This window comes from Excalfactoria chinensis, chromosome 4 (genome assembly GCF_039878825.1).
Source record: "Excalfactoria chinensis isolate bCotChi1 chromosome 4, bCotChi1.hap2, whole genome shotgun sequence".
Lineage (NCBI taxonomy): Eukaryota > Metazoa > Chordata > Aves > Galliformes > Phasianidae > Excalfactoria > Excalfactoria chinensis.
The window spans coordinates 60897264-60913850 of record NC_092828.1 but is presented as its reverse complement, the minus strand read 5'-3'; the positions used below and the strand labels follow the sequence as shown (position 1 = coordinate 60913850).

The following is a 16587-nucleotide window of genomic DNA, read 5'->3' as shown; positions in this document are numbered from 1 at the left end:
TTTTTGGTTTCTTTGTTTTTGTTTGTTTTAAGAGATAAACTGAGAAAACTGGTCTCAGCTTTATGAAATAATGTAATTAATTCACAGCGTCATTTTCCTGTCCTTTAAAAACCCTAAGTTTTAGCATACTAATTGCATAGATGTTCTGGTTGCTTATGCTGTGTTTATCTTTATTTCTAAATAAATGTATATCGGATCATAAATCTTGTGTCACAAACAAGAAAAATAAGCTAGGACAGCTAAAGGAAAAAATAGATTCCAAGGAATGAATAACAGAAAATAAATCCAAAATCCACCCCCCCCCCCCCCCCAAAAAAAAAAAAAAAAAAAAAAAAACACCCTTGTTTTGATCTCATCAATACTTCCTGCAGCATTTCTTCTAGCATTTTTTTTTTCTTTTTAAATTTTTCTGCAACACATGTTAGCTGCAGAGATCCTTAAACATGTTTCTCTATACTAAAATGTTAGGATAAAGAAGTAGTTCTAAAGAAAATTTGTTTAATTTTAGGCTTGTTTTAAGCTATTTTGTTGTTGTTGTTTGTTTACTTGGTGGATATTATCAAATGGGGCAGAATATTTTTATTTATTTATTATATTATATAGTTAAGGCTCTTGAAGGAAGTTCTAATGTGAATGTGCTAAAAGATGTCCAAATTCCATCAGAGCTGCACTTCCAGTTTGCTACAATGTCAGTATTTTTTTGTGTTCTTGCAAACAGGAGATATGTTGACATTTCTGAGATGAAAATATTTCCTTATTTCACCTCTACTTAGCTATCCATGATTCAGATCCATTTTTTATTGTCTGGAATAGACATTTCCAAACCATTCCCTGCAACATAGCTTCTATATGAATAAAACTTGGACAAGCTGCTTTTGTAAGAACAATAAAAGGGCCAGTTTACATCCTTCATATATATAATGAAGAAAATCCCGTTCCTGAAGGATGGTACAGACTAAGACTATGGTCCACAAGACCCTGGGATCTTCACTGGACACATCTTGCTTAAGATCAAATTCCCAGAAGACTGAATTTAGTTAACTGAGTACTTATAAAGTAATTACATCAGTGTTGGCAATAAATACAAAGAAAGGCCATGATATCACACTTTTTTTTCTACCCAAATTTCTACCAGATTTCAAATAAGAGAACACATGTATTAACTTTTCAGGTGTCAGATCTAATCAGAAATACTTTCTTCACATAACAGTAAAAATATAATTGTTTCAATCAGACAAACAGATACTTAGAAAACAATTTTCTTAATAGCAATACACAAATAAATCAAAACTGTTAATTAAGTTCAGACGGTGACAATGTAGAACAGGTATCCTTATGGCAGTCTTTCAGAAAATGAAATTTTGAGATTAGATATGCAATTTGACTTTTCAGATCTACTTTGCTTAACTTTTACTTCTTAACATTTTTAATATGTGTGTCTCCTACTAAAAGTTTGGATTCTTAAATGCCTATTATCTGTAGAGATAATAAAGGTAAACAGTAGACTAGAATGCTATTTTTCCTCCTGGTAGTTAACTGAGTCTCATTAATCATCTACACCATTGCTATAAACATTTTTTAAGTAGAAATGATCATTGCTAAAATTTCAGTCGTCTGTAAGTAAACCATTTTTTCAGTTCATATATTTTTATCTTGTAGCTCTTTAATGGGAGGAATTAGGAAGAGCTACAAGATCAAACTATCTGTTGAGATAGATATCTCAACTGTAACTGTAAATCATTATCCAAAATAATGACTGTAATTTTAAGGTCAAAAGCAGCATCCTTACTATAATATATCATGTCAGTGATTATGGATTACAAATTAATGGACAAATGGAAGTAGAAATACGGAGAATAGAAGGAAGTGTTAAAAATAATTTGGTAAGCAATAATCTGTATCAGTAAAATAGAATATAGCCTAAATTAAAAACTGTTATTTGAATTAATAATGTTCTACTATCTGCAAATGGTGTTATTGTGGTAACGTGAACTTGTAATATATTTGTGTTTAAAAAATTGTGGTTATGGCAAATAAAGATTTGTGTTTCTAGGCTAATTTTGTGCACTACTATTTAACCTACTATCCTCATCTCTTTTTCTTCTAAGAGGCATGTGCTGAAAATATTGTAGGCACTGAACTCTGTGGAAGAGCTCTCTTCACTGCCAAATTTTGGTAGTGCTAAACAAGTGAGGTTTGAATTTCTGTTTAGTACTTCTAACTACCAACACATAAAAAAGCTTTTTATTATTATTTCAGTAAAACTGTTGCATGTTCTGCTTTGGACAAACAAGAACAAACAAAAAACAAACAGTAACAACAAAACAAGATGTGAATTTTACATAAATGCCATAAAGCATTATGCATCATAGCATAGTATTCAGTGTCGAAATCTACTGCTGAAGGAAAATGCAAGATCATGGAATCCATAGAGCTGGAAGGGATATTTAAAGGTCAACTATTTCTACCCCCCTGCAATGAACAGGGAAACCTACAGCTAGATCAGATTGCCTGGGGCCTGATACAGCTTTGCCTTGAAAGTTTCCCAGGATGGGGGATTCACTATATCTCTGGGCAACTTTTTCCAGTGCCTCACCAGCCTCACTGTAAAAGACTTTTTCAGAACAACCTCAGCCTGTTCTCATAGGAGAGGTGTTCCATTGCATGAAGCATCTTTGTGGCCCTCCTCTGGACACCCTCCAACCAGTCCGTGTGTCTCATGTACTGAGGACTCCACATCTGGATGCAGTATTCCAGGTGAGAGCTTACCAGAGCAGAGCAGGATCACTCCTCTTATCCTGCTGGCCAGCCTTCTTTTGATGCAGCCCAGGATGTGTTTGATTTTCTGGGCAAGAAGGACACATTGCTGGCTCATGTCCAGCTTCCCATCCACCATTACCTCCAGGTCTTTTTCAGCAGGGATGTGTTCAGTCCTTTCAACCCCTAGCTTATATTGATAGTGAGGGTTTCCTTGGCCCAGGTGCAAGATCTTACATTTGGATCTGTTGAACCTCATGAGGGTCACCTGGGCCCACTGCTCATCCCATCCCTATGGTGTGTCAACTGCACCCTACATCTTAGTGTCATCAGCAGACTTACTGAGGATATCCATGGCAGTGATAAAGATATTAAAGAGAATTGGTCCCAGCACTGACCCCTGGGGGACACCACTCATCACTGACCTCCATTCAGACACTGAGCCACTGACCACCACTCTCTAGCCTCAATCCTGTATCCAGTTCTCTGTCCATTGAGCAGTCTGCCATCAAATCCACATCTTTCCAATTTGGAGAGAAGGATGTTGTGTTCTGTGTTAAAGGCCTTACTGAAGTTGAGATAGATGACATAGGTAGCTCTTCCCTTTTCCATTTATGCAGTGACCCTATCATAAAAGGCCACAAGGTTGGTCAGACAGGATTTGCCCTTGTTGAAGCCATGCTGGTTCTCTTGTATCACCTTCCTATCTTCTATCTGCCATAGCATAGCTTCCAGGAAGATCTGCTCCATGATCTTTCCCAGGCTTTCAACTTGCTCATCAGTATTCTCCAGGGACAGCTCTTCATGTTCTATTCCTTTCCTGATGCAGATAGCAACACTCCTCCCCTCTTTCCTTGCTGTTCCCATCTGAACACCTTGTAGCTGTTAATAACTATGCCTCAGTAATGGGAATCATCCTGCCAGGACAGTGTGCAATTGGAATATGTGGTAAATCAAACAAAATATCTATTGTCCATGCATTAAAATGATCCTTCAAAACTGGTGGCTTAGGAACTGCTTCCTTCAGAACTGGTGGGTTAGGGAATTCACAGAGAAGTGATGTGATCCTCAGTATTTTTCTAATACATGCATTTTGCCACTCAGTCTTTTAGCTCATGTAACATAAAGCATTTATAATTCCATGAATCAAGAGCTCTGTAGAAAAAGTATTTTACTTTATTAAAATCTGCATTTTACCTACTTGTGTGAAAAAAATATTTGCTGTTTTTTTTTCTTTCAGATATATGACTGTGTGTAACATACAGTAACAATCTTTACTTTTATTTTTCACACCGAGACTGATATAGAAGAAAGCCTCTTTACCAGAGTTGCATACTGGGAGTTGGTACACTGAAAACAAGAAACAATAGGCATTACTGCCCCTGGCTCACAAGATGTGAAAATACCAATGAAAAGCCTATTGAGCTACCCATCTAGACATTATTTGTTGCTTTGTACTAAAATCTTCTCTTTGAGAGCTTCGGCATAGAAAAGATGCTGTGATAATTTTTAACGCAATGGTTAGCAAGTGGTCAGTGATACAGTGTAGTCAAGGGGATAATTTAAAAAATACTCTTTATTATGCTTATTTTTGTTGTTTCTTATGCTACTTATTTTTCATTGTTTCAGTTATGGATTTCAGTAATGTAGAAACCAGGGCAACAAATGCTGAATGTTTAAAGAGATTGGCACCAAATTGAAGCCTGATGAAGCAGATTTAGTGGCAGCATTTCCAAGCTCACTGGTATTTTACATTGTGGTGTGGATTGAATCTCTTCTGCCAGAATGTCTCATGTGAACAGTGGTATTTAAAATATTAAATGTCAGAGAAGGAAAAAGTTTGTTTCACATAACATTACTAATTTAAAACATACCTATTCTACCACTACTGATTCAGTATTGGTTTTATAGGGCAGCAGTGCCGGGCAGTGCTGAAGCAAGTACCATGGTTTTTGTACTTCTCAAAACCAGAGGCATGAAAACAACGGTTCTGCTAGAGGATTTATATGATTTGAGTTAAAGGCTTTCTTTAGAGATTGAAATGGGTTAGAACACAATCACAGATTATGTTTTTAAAAAGTATTTATACATAAATACAGAAAATCCTTTTACAGGAGCGATGATTTACTAGGGAATTGAAATCTGGTTACTAGTGCTTATACTATGAAGGACTTTCTCATGACTCAAATTTCATCTCGTGTTTACTTCTGCATTGGTTTAGAATGATGGCTTCTCTTGAGACTGAAACATCCTTCCGATGAAAAGCACTCATGAAACAGTGGGAAATAAATAAATTATTTAAGAATCATAAAAGACTGTTTTGCAACCAGGAACACTACAGGAGGTAGCCTTGTGCTTGATAGTCTTGATCTTGGTATTCATTTCATAGAACTCTTGAAGGAGCTTTGTTGTTTTACCAGAGGTTGTATGGATGTGCAGTTTTGAGAGTACGCACTTAAAGTTTTTCAGTGATTCTTAACATACAAAGTGTTTGAAAGATGAGAGACAGAGAATGAAGTTCTTTATTATGCTTTTGTCATGTCAGATGGTAGTAGGAGAAAGAAGGCTATGCATACATGTGACATACGTATGTATGCCCACTGTGTGACCAAGCTTGGAGCATTTCTACAGGAGGGGGAAATAAGATACTTAAATGCTTTAATAGTTGAAGGAGGGGGAGGCAGTGAAAATTTTAACCTGCTTATTTCAGTTAAACTCGTTATTCCAGGAAACTTAGAAAAACAGAACTATTATAGTTCCTCTCTGTTTTGCTTCAGTCACTTCTACATCCAACCTCTCTTTTGTTTACAAAGAACATGAAGAATTTTTTCTTCCCCTTTTATGTTTCTCTAATTTAAAATTCCATTGAAAGCATTAATTTTCTCTGCTGCTAATATTCTATTTGTTTTCCTATGATGTTAACCACTTTGTTCAGTTATCAGTTTAATTAATATATTCTCTAATTACTAGTGGCAGAACCTTAAATACTACATATTTTGAAACTATTTTAAAATTTTCAGCATAATCCTGAGCCTTACTGTAGTGTATTAAACTAAAATCACCTCCTTTTTATGCAAATATTCTCCAAAGTGCAAGTGGACAGCCTTCTGCATATCTTATAGGAGAGGAGTGTCTGGCTAGGGGGTGGGGATGTGTCTAGAATCCAAACCAAAAGAATTTGACATTCTTAGTTTCCACTTTTCAATTATCTTCTTATCTTTTATCTTTTCAACAATTATCTTGGCAAAATATAAGTTGATTGACAGCATTACTTCTAAAATAAACAAGCTTTGTAATGATACCTTCTTTAATTAAAAAAAAATATTGTGATAGGAGATGATTGTTGCTACTATCTCTGAAAAAAAAAAAAAATAAAAAAATCCAGTATATATATTTGTGGTATTTCTCAACTCTAACTTTTTTCATAATGAAAACAATATTTTTATCTCATTTAATATTTTCTTCTCATTTAATATAATATCATACAATATCCACAGTTTATAAAATACCAGGCACATTTCTGAGATGTTGAATGTCAGTGGGAAATTTCTACAACTGACGCATGATAAAGAATGAATGTGAGTTTCTCTAGGAGTAAGCCTTTATTCTATTTTGTCCCCAAAGCTTTCAGGAATATGATGGAAATGACGTAGTGATTGGTAGTAAGAAAACATACTGGGTCAAAACTGGAGTTTCCTGAATGAATGAGGCATAATTTGGGCATTTCAGTTGTATATTTGGAATTAATTACTCTTAGATTTAATTCACCTTTGATAATATGAAGTGAAGGTAAGGAATTTCAAGGAGGAAGGAGAAAGGAGCTCTTCTAACAGTGCTTTACTAAGGCTACTTCAAGGCATAAGAAGTGTTGCTTTATAATAATGTACAAAAAGGAACTAATTGTTGTCAAATTGGATCTCTTCTGGGGTCCTGCTATTACCTGTCAGAATGACATCTGAGTGTTCTAAATAACCTTGTTAGCCTCACCAAAAAATAACCTACCATGGAAAAGAAGTCAGGAAAACACTACAATGTGGGGCCAAATAATGTTGTAAATCCAAACAGCCAATCTTGGAGTCGGTGAAAGCTTCCTGCTGAAGGCAGGTTCCTAACAGTCAGCATAGCTAAGGGCAGGAATGGTATGATATTTAAAAGCAGTTCTGCGGCAGCCTGGAAAAGACTAAGCCTGACTTTCATTCTGTACAACTGCATCAGTTTTGCTGAATCTCCCAAGAACTCCACATCCGGTATATAAATGAACTAAAAAAAAAAAAACAAAAAACATTACAGCCATTCTGGATTGCAACTATGAAAAAAAACGTCATGTAGAAAGTGAATTTAGGTAACTTTCCTGAAGATGTGGATACAGAAGAGCACTTGAAAACGGCTTTTCTTTATCTCCCATTAGATAATAAATACATAAATAAATAAATATTTATATTTTACTAAATTTTTAGAAGATTTTCAACAGGGTTATTCCTCAGAATGTGGGAGGATCTTATTCTGGGAAAACTACTCTGAATAACACAATCCTGTATTATTTACAAGATGAGTTGCTCATATGATCAGTGAATTTAAGCAACTATCTTAATGACTTCAAAACACAAGAAATATAAATGTCTTTCCTCCCTTTTTCCACATTGGAATGTGTTGATGTCATCTTGCTCTGTTCTTGGACTAAGCTGATAATCAATAGATCTTCAAAATCTTTGCTTTTCAGCTAGTGAAAGAGAACAAAATTATTTCTCTACTGTCTTGATGTTCCTAATGCCCTCATATTCTTTTTCTTTAATGATCACTCTGCCTGAGACAGTTTAATCCTTTGTTGAAATTTAGACTAACTGACCACAAGGCATATTTTGTCATCGTTTGCTTGAAATAGTCTTTAGGACTTCAAGATTTAGGAATATTTTGATATATAAGGGATCATAAATATTTGTCTTCTGAACTCTTTTTGTTTTAACTCTAAGCCTGTAGAAGGTGACAAAAGAGAATGAGAGAGCATACTTTTAAGCAAGCTGTTTAATTGGATTAAATTTAGAACTTTTTTTTTTTTTTTTTTTTTTTTTTTTTTAAATACTGATTAAGCTCAGGTCAGTGAGAATCTGATGAAAGTTAGCAAGGCCTTGACTTATGTCACTTTATTTAATGTGTTGTTTTCAAATGAGGCAATGCCGTCGTTGGTTTGTTTTTGTCCCTCCCCTGATTCTTTTCTACCGTTATTACAGCCCTGAGCTACACAGATGGCATTTCTTTCAATTTCTTTGTGATTCTCTTATCTTTCAGTGATGATTAAAACCTGAAATTCTGAATATTTATGGTCATTAAAAGTCCCATTTCAGTTTTTCCTTTTCCTGAAAGTTGGCATGTTAACCTTGGAGTCTGGTTTTAATTCTATTTTAAGTAATTACTGTTGTCTTCCTAGATTTTATCTACTTTCTTAGATAATAAATTCTTAATTTCTTATCCTAAACATCGATTCCTCTGTTTCACGGACTGTAAACTCACTGTTTCATGGAATGATTTCTGTGTCAGCTCTAGTCTGAGCTTTGCTTTGTCTGTGAATAGATGCATGTGATTTCACTAATTTATTAATGTATTTTATATAAAAATTGGATCACATACAAAGACCTATGAAAGAACTAGATAACATGAAATATAATTGAGTTTGAAACTAAGTACACAAATAACAAGAAAAATGCTTATTGGAAAAAATGTTCTAGTGCTGAAAATACATTTTGATATAACAATTAAAGGAAAGCAATTTTAGGTTCCTTTGGAATGTTACATTAAAGATCTGTTTTAAGCACATATTTCTTGAATTAGCTAAGTTGGATGTGTGATTTTAGAAGTTCAGCGGTACTTAAAAGATCTGTACTAGCTTGTGTGTCTTTTGTGCACCTATTCAGGTCACTTTTTAGATAAACTCAATTTAAACACTAAAGTTGTATGATTCTTTCAGAAAACTTTAGAATTATGGAGTGGAATTATATTTCTTAATTCCCTTTTGCTTATTATTCTGTACAAAGCATTTCTGTGAGTAGGAAGCATTTTTATCTGTAGCAGCTGAATGTAGCATCTCTAAAAGACAGAAGATGCCACTTCCAGAGATAGTAATAACATATGTATCCAAACCCTACTCAGTGGCAGATGTTAAAGACAATTCAGAACACTTATAATTATAGCAAAGAGGACGATTTTCCCCTAGGAGTTCTGCAGCAAATTAAATATTTTATTTTTGTTCTGGTCACTTTGAAAAGACTTATTTCTGAAAAACTCTAGAGAAGTATGTTTTCATTTATGATTTGAGATTGATCATGGCTGCCTTATTACAAACATCTTACTCAAGGTGCATTGAACTCTTGAGAATGGAGCTGCCTGAGAAACTGTGCATTTCATGATGATGGACAGAATTTTAGAACTGGCATAGCAAGACATTGTTGAAAGTAAACTCTGAAATCTGACTGTATCATCACTATCACATCAGTCTTATTATTCATAAGAGTATTTTGTTTTGTCTGTTATGTGTATTTTTAATCAAGCAACTGGTATGATCAAAAATAGCAAAACATTCAGGAGTTTTTGATGGTACATAGTAATCCTTTTGGTGATTACTTAAACAGTGATTTACAGATAAATTAGTTCTTCCTGATTCTATCACCTCTGTTATTTTTGTTGAAGTTTGAAAATATGAAAATGGATCAAAGCAGTAAATGTGGAGTATTAATTTATGTTTCATTTTGGGACTGTTGTTATCAGATTCTTTTTACATTTGCTTCAGCTGAATTAGATCCTCTGGTGAAGTGCAAAATTCACGTTTCAAGCAAGGAAATCTTTGCCTGAAAGAACTGCTAAAAGTGTTCACAGCCATGGTACAGCTCTTCTTTGACCACTCCGTGTAATAAAATAATGACTGAGTGGCATGTTCAGGTGTATGTTTTCTGAAGATTTGGTAATAAAATTGCTAATTAAGTTCAGAATTAAATTATTAATTTTAAGAGAAATCTGGCACATGGAGGTTTGGAGAGAAAGCAGCAGTATTGCATCACAGAAGCTTACAGGACCTACCAGCATGAGTTATTTACAGCTTTTTTGCAAAAGGCTGGATCCAGGATTCAAGTGTTTTCCTTTCAGCTGGCCTTGGCTGAGTACAGAAGCTTTCAGTGGATTTTAGACACTATGTCCTCTGATATGTCTGATCAAGGCAGTTAACAAAATTTGCCTGGTACTGTAGAAGAAGTGTTTAAAGAATTCAATAATCCTGATAGCCTAGAATAAGTTAGTTTAGATGGTTGGTTGTTTAGATATATTACTAAAGGGAGCCTGGTATTAAAGTTCCATGACAGAAGCTATCTCAAGTGAGTTTAATGGAAATTATTTTAGTGAATTTCATTATATTGTGTCTGTGTCACAACTTCTTGATGTTTACAGCTCTGGAGGAACTACTACTACTCTGCTCCATGCTAATATTTGTCAGTAGCCTATGTATTATTCTACCTATTCCATTCACTTCCCCTCCTTGAAATAAAATCAGCAGAATAGGAAAGGTGTTTATTTCTCTCTCCCCTAAAATCATATGGCCTGTTACCAGCCTCCATGGAAGATGTGGACTCCTGAACTTGGACTGAGCCCTTGGTCTTAGCTGCTTCCACCAGTACTTCCATGAATCAGTTTGTTTCTTTTATACCAAACTGGGAAGACAGCCCAAAGTGTGTTTAGCTTCCACTCACAGCCAGGATTTGTCCTGAGACAGCAGACAAAGGGGTGGATGTGATGGTAATGGGGACTCTAGCCACTGGACTCTAGTCACTGATTAGCTCATTTCACATCAGCCATGTGGCTTTTAGACAGAAGCCTGGAGCCAAATGTCTCCCAATTACCTGAAGTAAATTGCTTCAGAGCTTGTTACCAAAATTCTGTGCACTGTTTTGGCTGCTGCCTGATATTTAATTAAACTCCATGCATCTGATAACTTCTCTGCATGATTGGCAAATGGCAAATTGGAAATGTTTAGATTAAAGTTCATTTCAAAATACATAGAGGAAAAAAAAAAAAAACCAAACCAAATAAAAAAAAAAAAGATCTTGAAAGAGTGTTGTCTTATTGTGAAGAAAAAGAGATTTTTACTTTTTAAATCCTAAATACAAACCGAGTCTAAATTCTATTTATTTCATTTAGAGAACAAAATATAGAAATAGTGACATTATGATTCCAGGTTTGGTTCAAACACATTTTAACTTCATGCAAGTAGGTTTCCAGTCTGACATCTTACACACTGATGTCTCACTCAGCAGACTTCAAGAAATATTTCTTATTCTTTCTCCTGACATCTAATAGTTAACTATCTGCTGCACAAAATACTGAACAAAGAAACAATTTCCATTTGTAAGAGTTGATGGATGGTCTTGCTGCAAGACGAAAGATAATAATTAGAGGAAGGAAAGAGGAGAATATAATATGTTGTTGGTCAGCAAATGTAGCAGTAAAGTTAATGGCACACATCCTAGAAAAGGAGTCAAGAAATATTTTTGAAGATTCTTATGGGGAAATTGTGTTCCATGAAAGTCTAACACCAAAGTCAGCATTAATATTTATGTGAGAAAATCTTAAAACTGGATATGAGAGGCTGACATTGTAGGGATGAGGCAGGTTAATGAGATCTCATCTGTGAGTGTGAGATAATCGCATGTGTGGGAGGAGTAGGGCAAGGTAAAGACTGACTGAAAATAGACTTTTTCAGAAGAGGAATTTTTTTTATTTTTTTTTTTAATGGGATAGAAAGGGAAAGCCTCTCCAAGGAGAGGGTTTATAATAAAATATAATATTTCATAATAAAAATATATAATAATAAAAATAATAAAATACTTTGCTGTGACTAATAGGCAGAACTTATTACCAGCTAGTATTTCATGAAAAGATAAAATGCCATGTGATGTGTTATCTCTGGTTTCTCACTCTGTAGTCTGCAGTCTGTAGAGGTTTATTGGATGATCGAAACTAAAAACCCTGTTATAGGGCTCCGAAGTTGATTATTCTGCTTTCAAATAATGTAATCACTGAGATCTTCCTGAACATTTGGATTTACTATTAAAAATAAAACAAAACAAAATAAAAAGTATCATTGCATGAAATACCATATCTTTAAGGTACTACAAACATAAAAAAATAAACATAATTACATCTCACAGTGACAGTTTCTTCCATTTCTTGGTACTGTTTATCCTAAAACACAAACTCACAAACATTAATAAATAAAATAAATTCCACTTAGTTACTTATGCAAGTTGAAATATGTTCCCTGAAGAGGGTCACAGAAGAACAACCTGTCAGAATTGCATGTCTTGTTGATGCACCTTCAAACCTTTGCTTAAAGTAGAAATGCGTATTTATCATTCACTGACTGTTATGAAGCAAGACAGGTTGCTTAAAGTATGTTTTGTCTAAAATGGGGGAGAAAAAAATGTTTGAGAGATGAGTATTATTGACTTGTTATAAATCTAAAGTAGAAATTTTCAAAGAACAGAGCATGTGGTGTTAATTATGCCACATATATTGGACATCTGATGAGTACACTTCACTGAAGCTGAGTCATAGTTTTGTTGAAGGCAAATACAGAAAAAAATCACTTACAAAGCAGGTAAGCTCCAGAGGTAATGCTTTATGTCACCTGAAATATTACAAAGAGTTGCATTGCAAATTTCTGATCCAGCATGCTGTATAAGCTCTGTAATAGTGAAATACACTACTTTGTTTTTTCTTCTGATGTGGTACTTAGTCACAAGTAAGCAAGAGGGAGTTTATAGCTCAATCCAGAAAAATAAGTGTTTTGCCATTACTCATTTTGTTTCTGATTGCACATGGCTGTACTTCACTGTATTTACCTACAAACTGCCAAACTTTTATACAGCATATAAGAACATTCTTCCTTTCTCTAAAGCTTGTCTAACTATTCTTTAAATCAGTATTGTTCCCCAATAAATTTCCTAATCCAGAGTGCACATTTCTACAGTCCAAATTCTGGGATGCAATAGAAACATAAACAAATGAAACAAATGGTGATCCATGATGGTGCTAGCCAGATTTAAAAAAAAAAAAAAAAAAAAAAAAAAAAAAAAAAAAAAAAGTGTTGTCAGCATCTCTTAAAAGTTTAATGTGAATTTCATAGACTTTTCTACAAAGTGCATTCATTTATACAGAGAGATGCACAGCGATAAGGATCTCAGGTATTTGAAATTCTTTCTTTGAGTTTTCAACACCATTTATGTGGAACGTCTAACTAAACTCTTGTTTAGAAGCAAAGCCACCAGGAGAGGGGTAGGGTAGTATATTGTCAGAGAAAGGAAGACATTGTAATTTTCTATTGGATTAGTACATCTTTCATTGATGTTTAAGAAATTAAGTATAATAACTCTTTGCTATGCTGCTTTTCCTGAAATAGAAAGTATTTGATTCAAAAGAAACTTCTCATTTTAATTTTTTTTTCAAAAAAGTCATGCATAAAGTGTCAATGGAAAGGGTAAGATTACATAAGAACATTTTTAAAAAGCAATTGTATCTTCTGAAGCATTAAGCTTTTTGCAGCCTCCCAGTTTTGATATGTATTCATGCATGTGTATGTGTATATAGAAAAAGTGTGAGAATCTGGGGCCCTAGGCAGATTTATATCTGTGTTATTTAGTATACAAATCACTGTTAAATGTGCTTTAACAGGTAGGGATACAGTATCTAGTTTTCTCAGAAGTTCCATACACTTCAAAATGTCTTACATTGTAGATTAAAAAATAATTGTTTCTCTTCAACAGATAGAAAAACAAGGGAAACATAAAAATTAATTTGCTATCTATAAATTGCCAAGGTCAGTAATGGATTAAATGCTCCTCGTGTTCTATGCCGAGAATTATGTATGATATTTTCCTTGAAATAGAGCATTAAGATAGAAAATGTGCCTTTTAAATTCAATATCAAAAGGAAGAACAATTTTTCTACTTCATTGTTTTGATTCTTCAGCTCAAGATGGGTCCATCTGCATAGCATGCCCTGTGTCAAGTTTCTTTACTTTGGATGGATAATAATTAGCATGTTTCTCTCCATTTGCCCTTTCTTCCTTTTGGATCAGTACAGCATTTATTAATTCTAATTAACCTTGCACTAGGATGACAAGTGTAATGAGAATCTTGAATAACACTTAACTGTAACAGAAACACTAAAATGAACTTTTGTTTGCTTGCCAGATGGAGTTTTACCACTGTTTTACTGCTCTGACTCACAAAAACAAATATGTAATTTCTACAACTCCTGGATATACATGCAGAAGTGCTGTTGGTGATAAATATATCTGAAAAAACAAGGCTAAAGAAATATTGCTTTTTGGGTGTTGGTTTTTTGTTTTTGTTTTTTTCCCCTGAATATTTATGTTCATTTCACTACAGATGAGCAAAATAAACTCAGTAAAGAAACCTGTAGTAGAGTTTAGGAGAAAATAGTATTGTAATAGATAGTAGGATTTTTCTTTTTTCTTTTTCTGATGATACTTATATAAGCTATTGAGTCAGTGCTATATTAAAATGGAATGTCTCACTGCTTTTGAATAACTATTTCATTACAAATGGAATCAAATACTGGGTGTAATCTTCCTAGCTAAGTTTCTAGATGAGGGAAAGAAAGAAAGGAGCTAGGCACATTTTCAAAAAAAGTAAGTCCTATCTCAACCTGAGTTAAAAGTACATAAAAAAGTAAATACTCTCATGAAAGTAAAGATAACATCTGAACTTGTAAGTTAGCAATGATTGACTTTTCTGTACCTGTATATGTAAAGAAAATGTAAAAGAAAAAGTAAATTTAGAAGATTTTTTTTTCTCTTTTTTTTAAACTGAACAATACAGCTGAAATTCTGATAGAGTCCATCACCCTTTCAAACAACACTTGATAACACCTAGTCGCTTTAACATGCTGAAGGGATTGGTTACTTCAAGGTTGCCACTTTGCTGCAAATGCCATGTTATTGGTCTGAGATGCCACAAATCAGCAAGGTCTTAGACTGCTCTTTTGGGACATGTTGCCAATTACTCACTCGATTGGCTATTATTGTCTATTTACAGAAATAACTCAGAATATATAAAGAAAATGAGACGTTAATCTTTTGTATGTGGATCATACAATGAAATATACTGTGTGTGAATATATATCTGAAAGTGTTCAAATGCTCACTGGTCTGTGATTTTACTGGTGCCTCTACCTTTAAAAGTTAGTAGTTCAAGAAATGTACTTTTGAGTATGACTTAGTTCAGGGGTGCATGTGCTTCTTTTACTGCTTGGACTATAGCTTAATTCCCTCTCATACTGTAAAATAGAGTTCATGGCAAACTGCTGAAAAGATTTTGGTAGCAAAGGATTAAATCTCATAGAACCTGTTCATGGCAGGGGACTTGGAAGCCCTTCCAGCCCAACCCATTCTGTGATTGTATTCCATGACGATTCTCTATCTATCTCTACAAACAACTGAGACAAAAAAATCCTTCTATATGTCTGTAGTTGCTGGTTGTACTTTTTTTTCCATACTAATATTCAAGTACTCTTTCCTACTCTTTCCTGCCATTGATGCTATCTTAACAAAATGTAGGTGCACATAAAAGATAGGTATGAACAAGCCTTAGTCACTACTAAATACAAAAGACAGTCATAGGACCATAGAATCACCAATGTTGGAAAAGATCTCTAAGACCATCCAGACCAAATGCATCCAATATTACAAATTTAATTTGCTGCAAAGCTAATCTCCATAGAGTATACTGTACTACATAGAGGCAGAGACAATCTTTTTCTCTGATTTTCTCTTCTGAAACTCAGAGCTCATGATTTTAGACAACATAATCACTTCTTGGAGTAAGTAGAGAGAAATAACCTTAGATTTTTCTTTTCTTTTTTTTTTAATAAAGACTTTAGTTGTTGTTTTTTGTTTTTTATCAGATTAAAAATGTGTTAAACTACAATGAAAGAAATCAAACTGACAATAGCGTTTATACTGCCATGACAAAAAATGTACAAATAATATAACAGTATGATCTCCCTTGGGGGTTACTTTCCAACCAGATTGCATTTCCTGAGCTGTTAGCTTATTACGAGGCTACCTTTGTAGAGCACACAAGCAAAAATTACTGTGTCTTTCTATTAACGGGAGCCTGATTTATCTTCACTAGTTGATAGCAGTATTTGATACACTCTGTCCTCAAGGAGGTCTGTTCTGTGCATGCTGCCAGCAGAGACTTGGTGCCTTTAACATCAATGAAGGTTACATACACCTGAAGAGAAAAAATAATAGTGTTCTTCTTTTTCTTAATATATTATGTTTTTATGTGGAGAAATACCACTAAGAAGGACCTGTTAAATAAAATAAATTAGTTTTAACAAAGAGGGAAAATGAACTTGTATGAACTGGTAAAAATGAACTTGAATGATATGTCATTTGGTTGCAAATTAGTCACTTAATCATAGGCTTCTATTGATTGTTTAGATTTCCCTGTTGTATAGAAGACTTCAGGATATTCTGATAGATACAAAATTAGGACCTTTTTTTTCAGAGCTGAAGCTGGAGACAATATAAGAAAATTTAGGACATTTAAAATGACAATAGATGTTTACAGTTAGGTATCTAATAGCTCACAACTTTACATAGTAGTTATTTATGCTGTGTCCGTGGTTGAGATCTCCACTTTGTAGCTAGTATTGTTAATAGCTAGATCTTTTTTTTCTGAAATGATCTTTGTATGGGAAACTGTTAATCACAGCCTGAATCTCTGTTTAACCAGCTAAGGCAAGTGTTGGGTCAGCTGT

General features: G+C 34.1%; 1 long non-coding RNA gene across 1 annotated transcript in view; it reads left to right on the top strand.

Annotated features, from left to right (window-relative positions):
• LOC140252139 (uncharacterized) overlaps positions 1-16587 on the top strand; it is a 215833-nt gene that overhangs the window by 115374 nt on the left and 83872 nt on the right. The gene's annotated exons all lie outside the window — the stretch shown is intronic.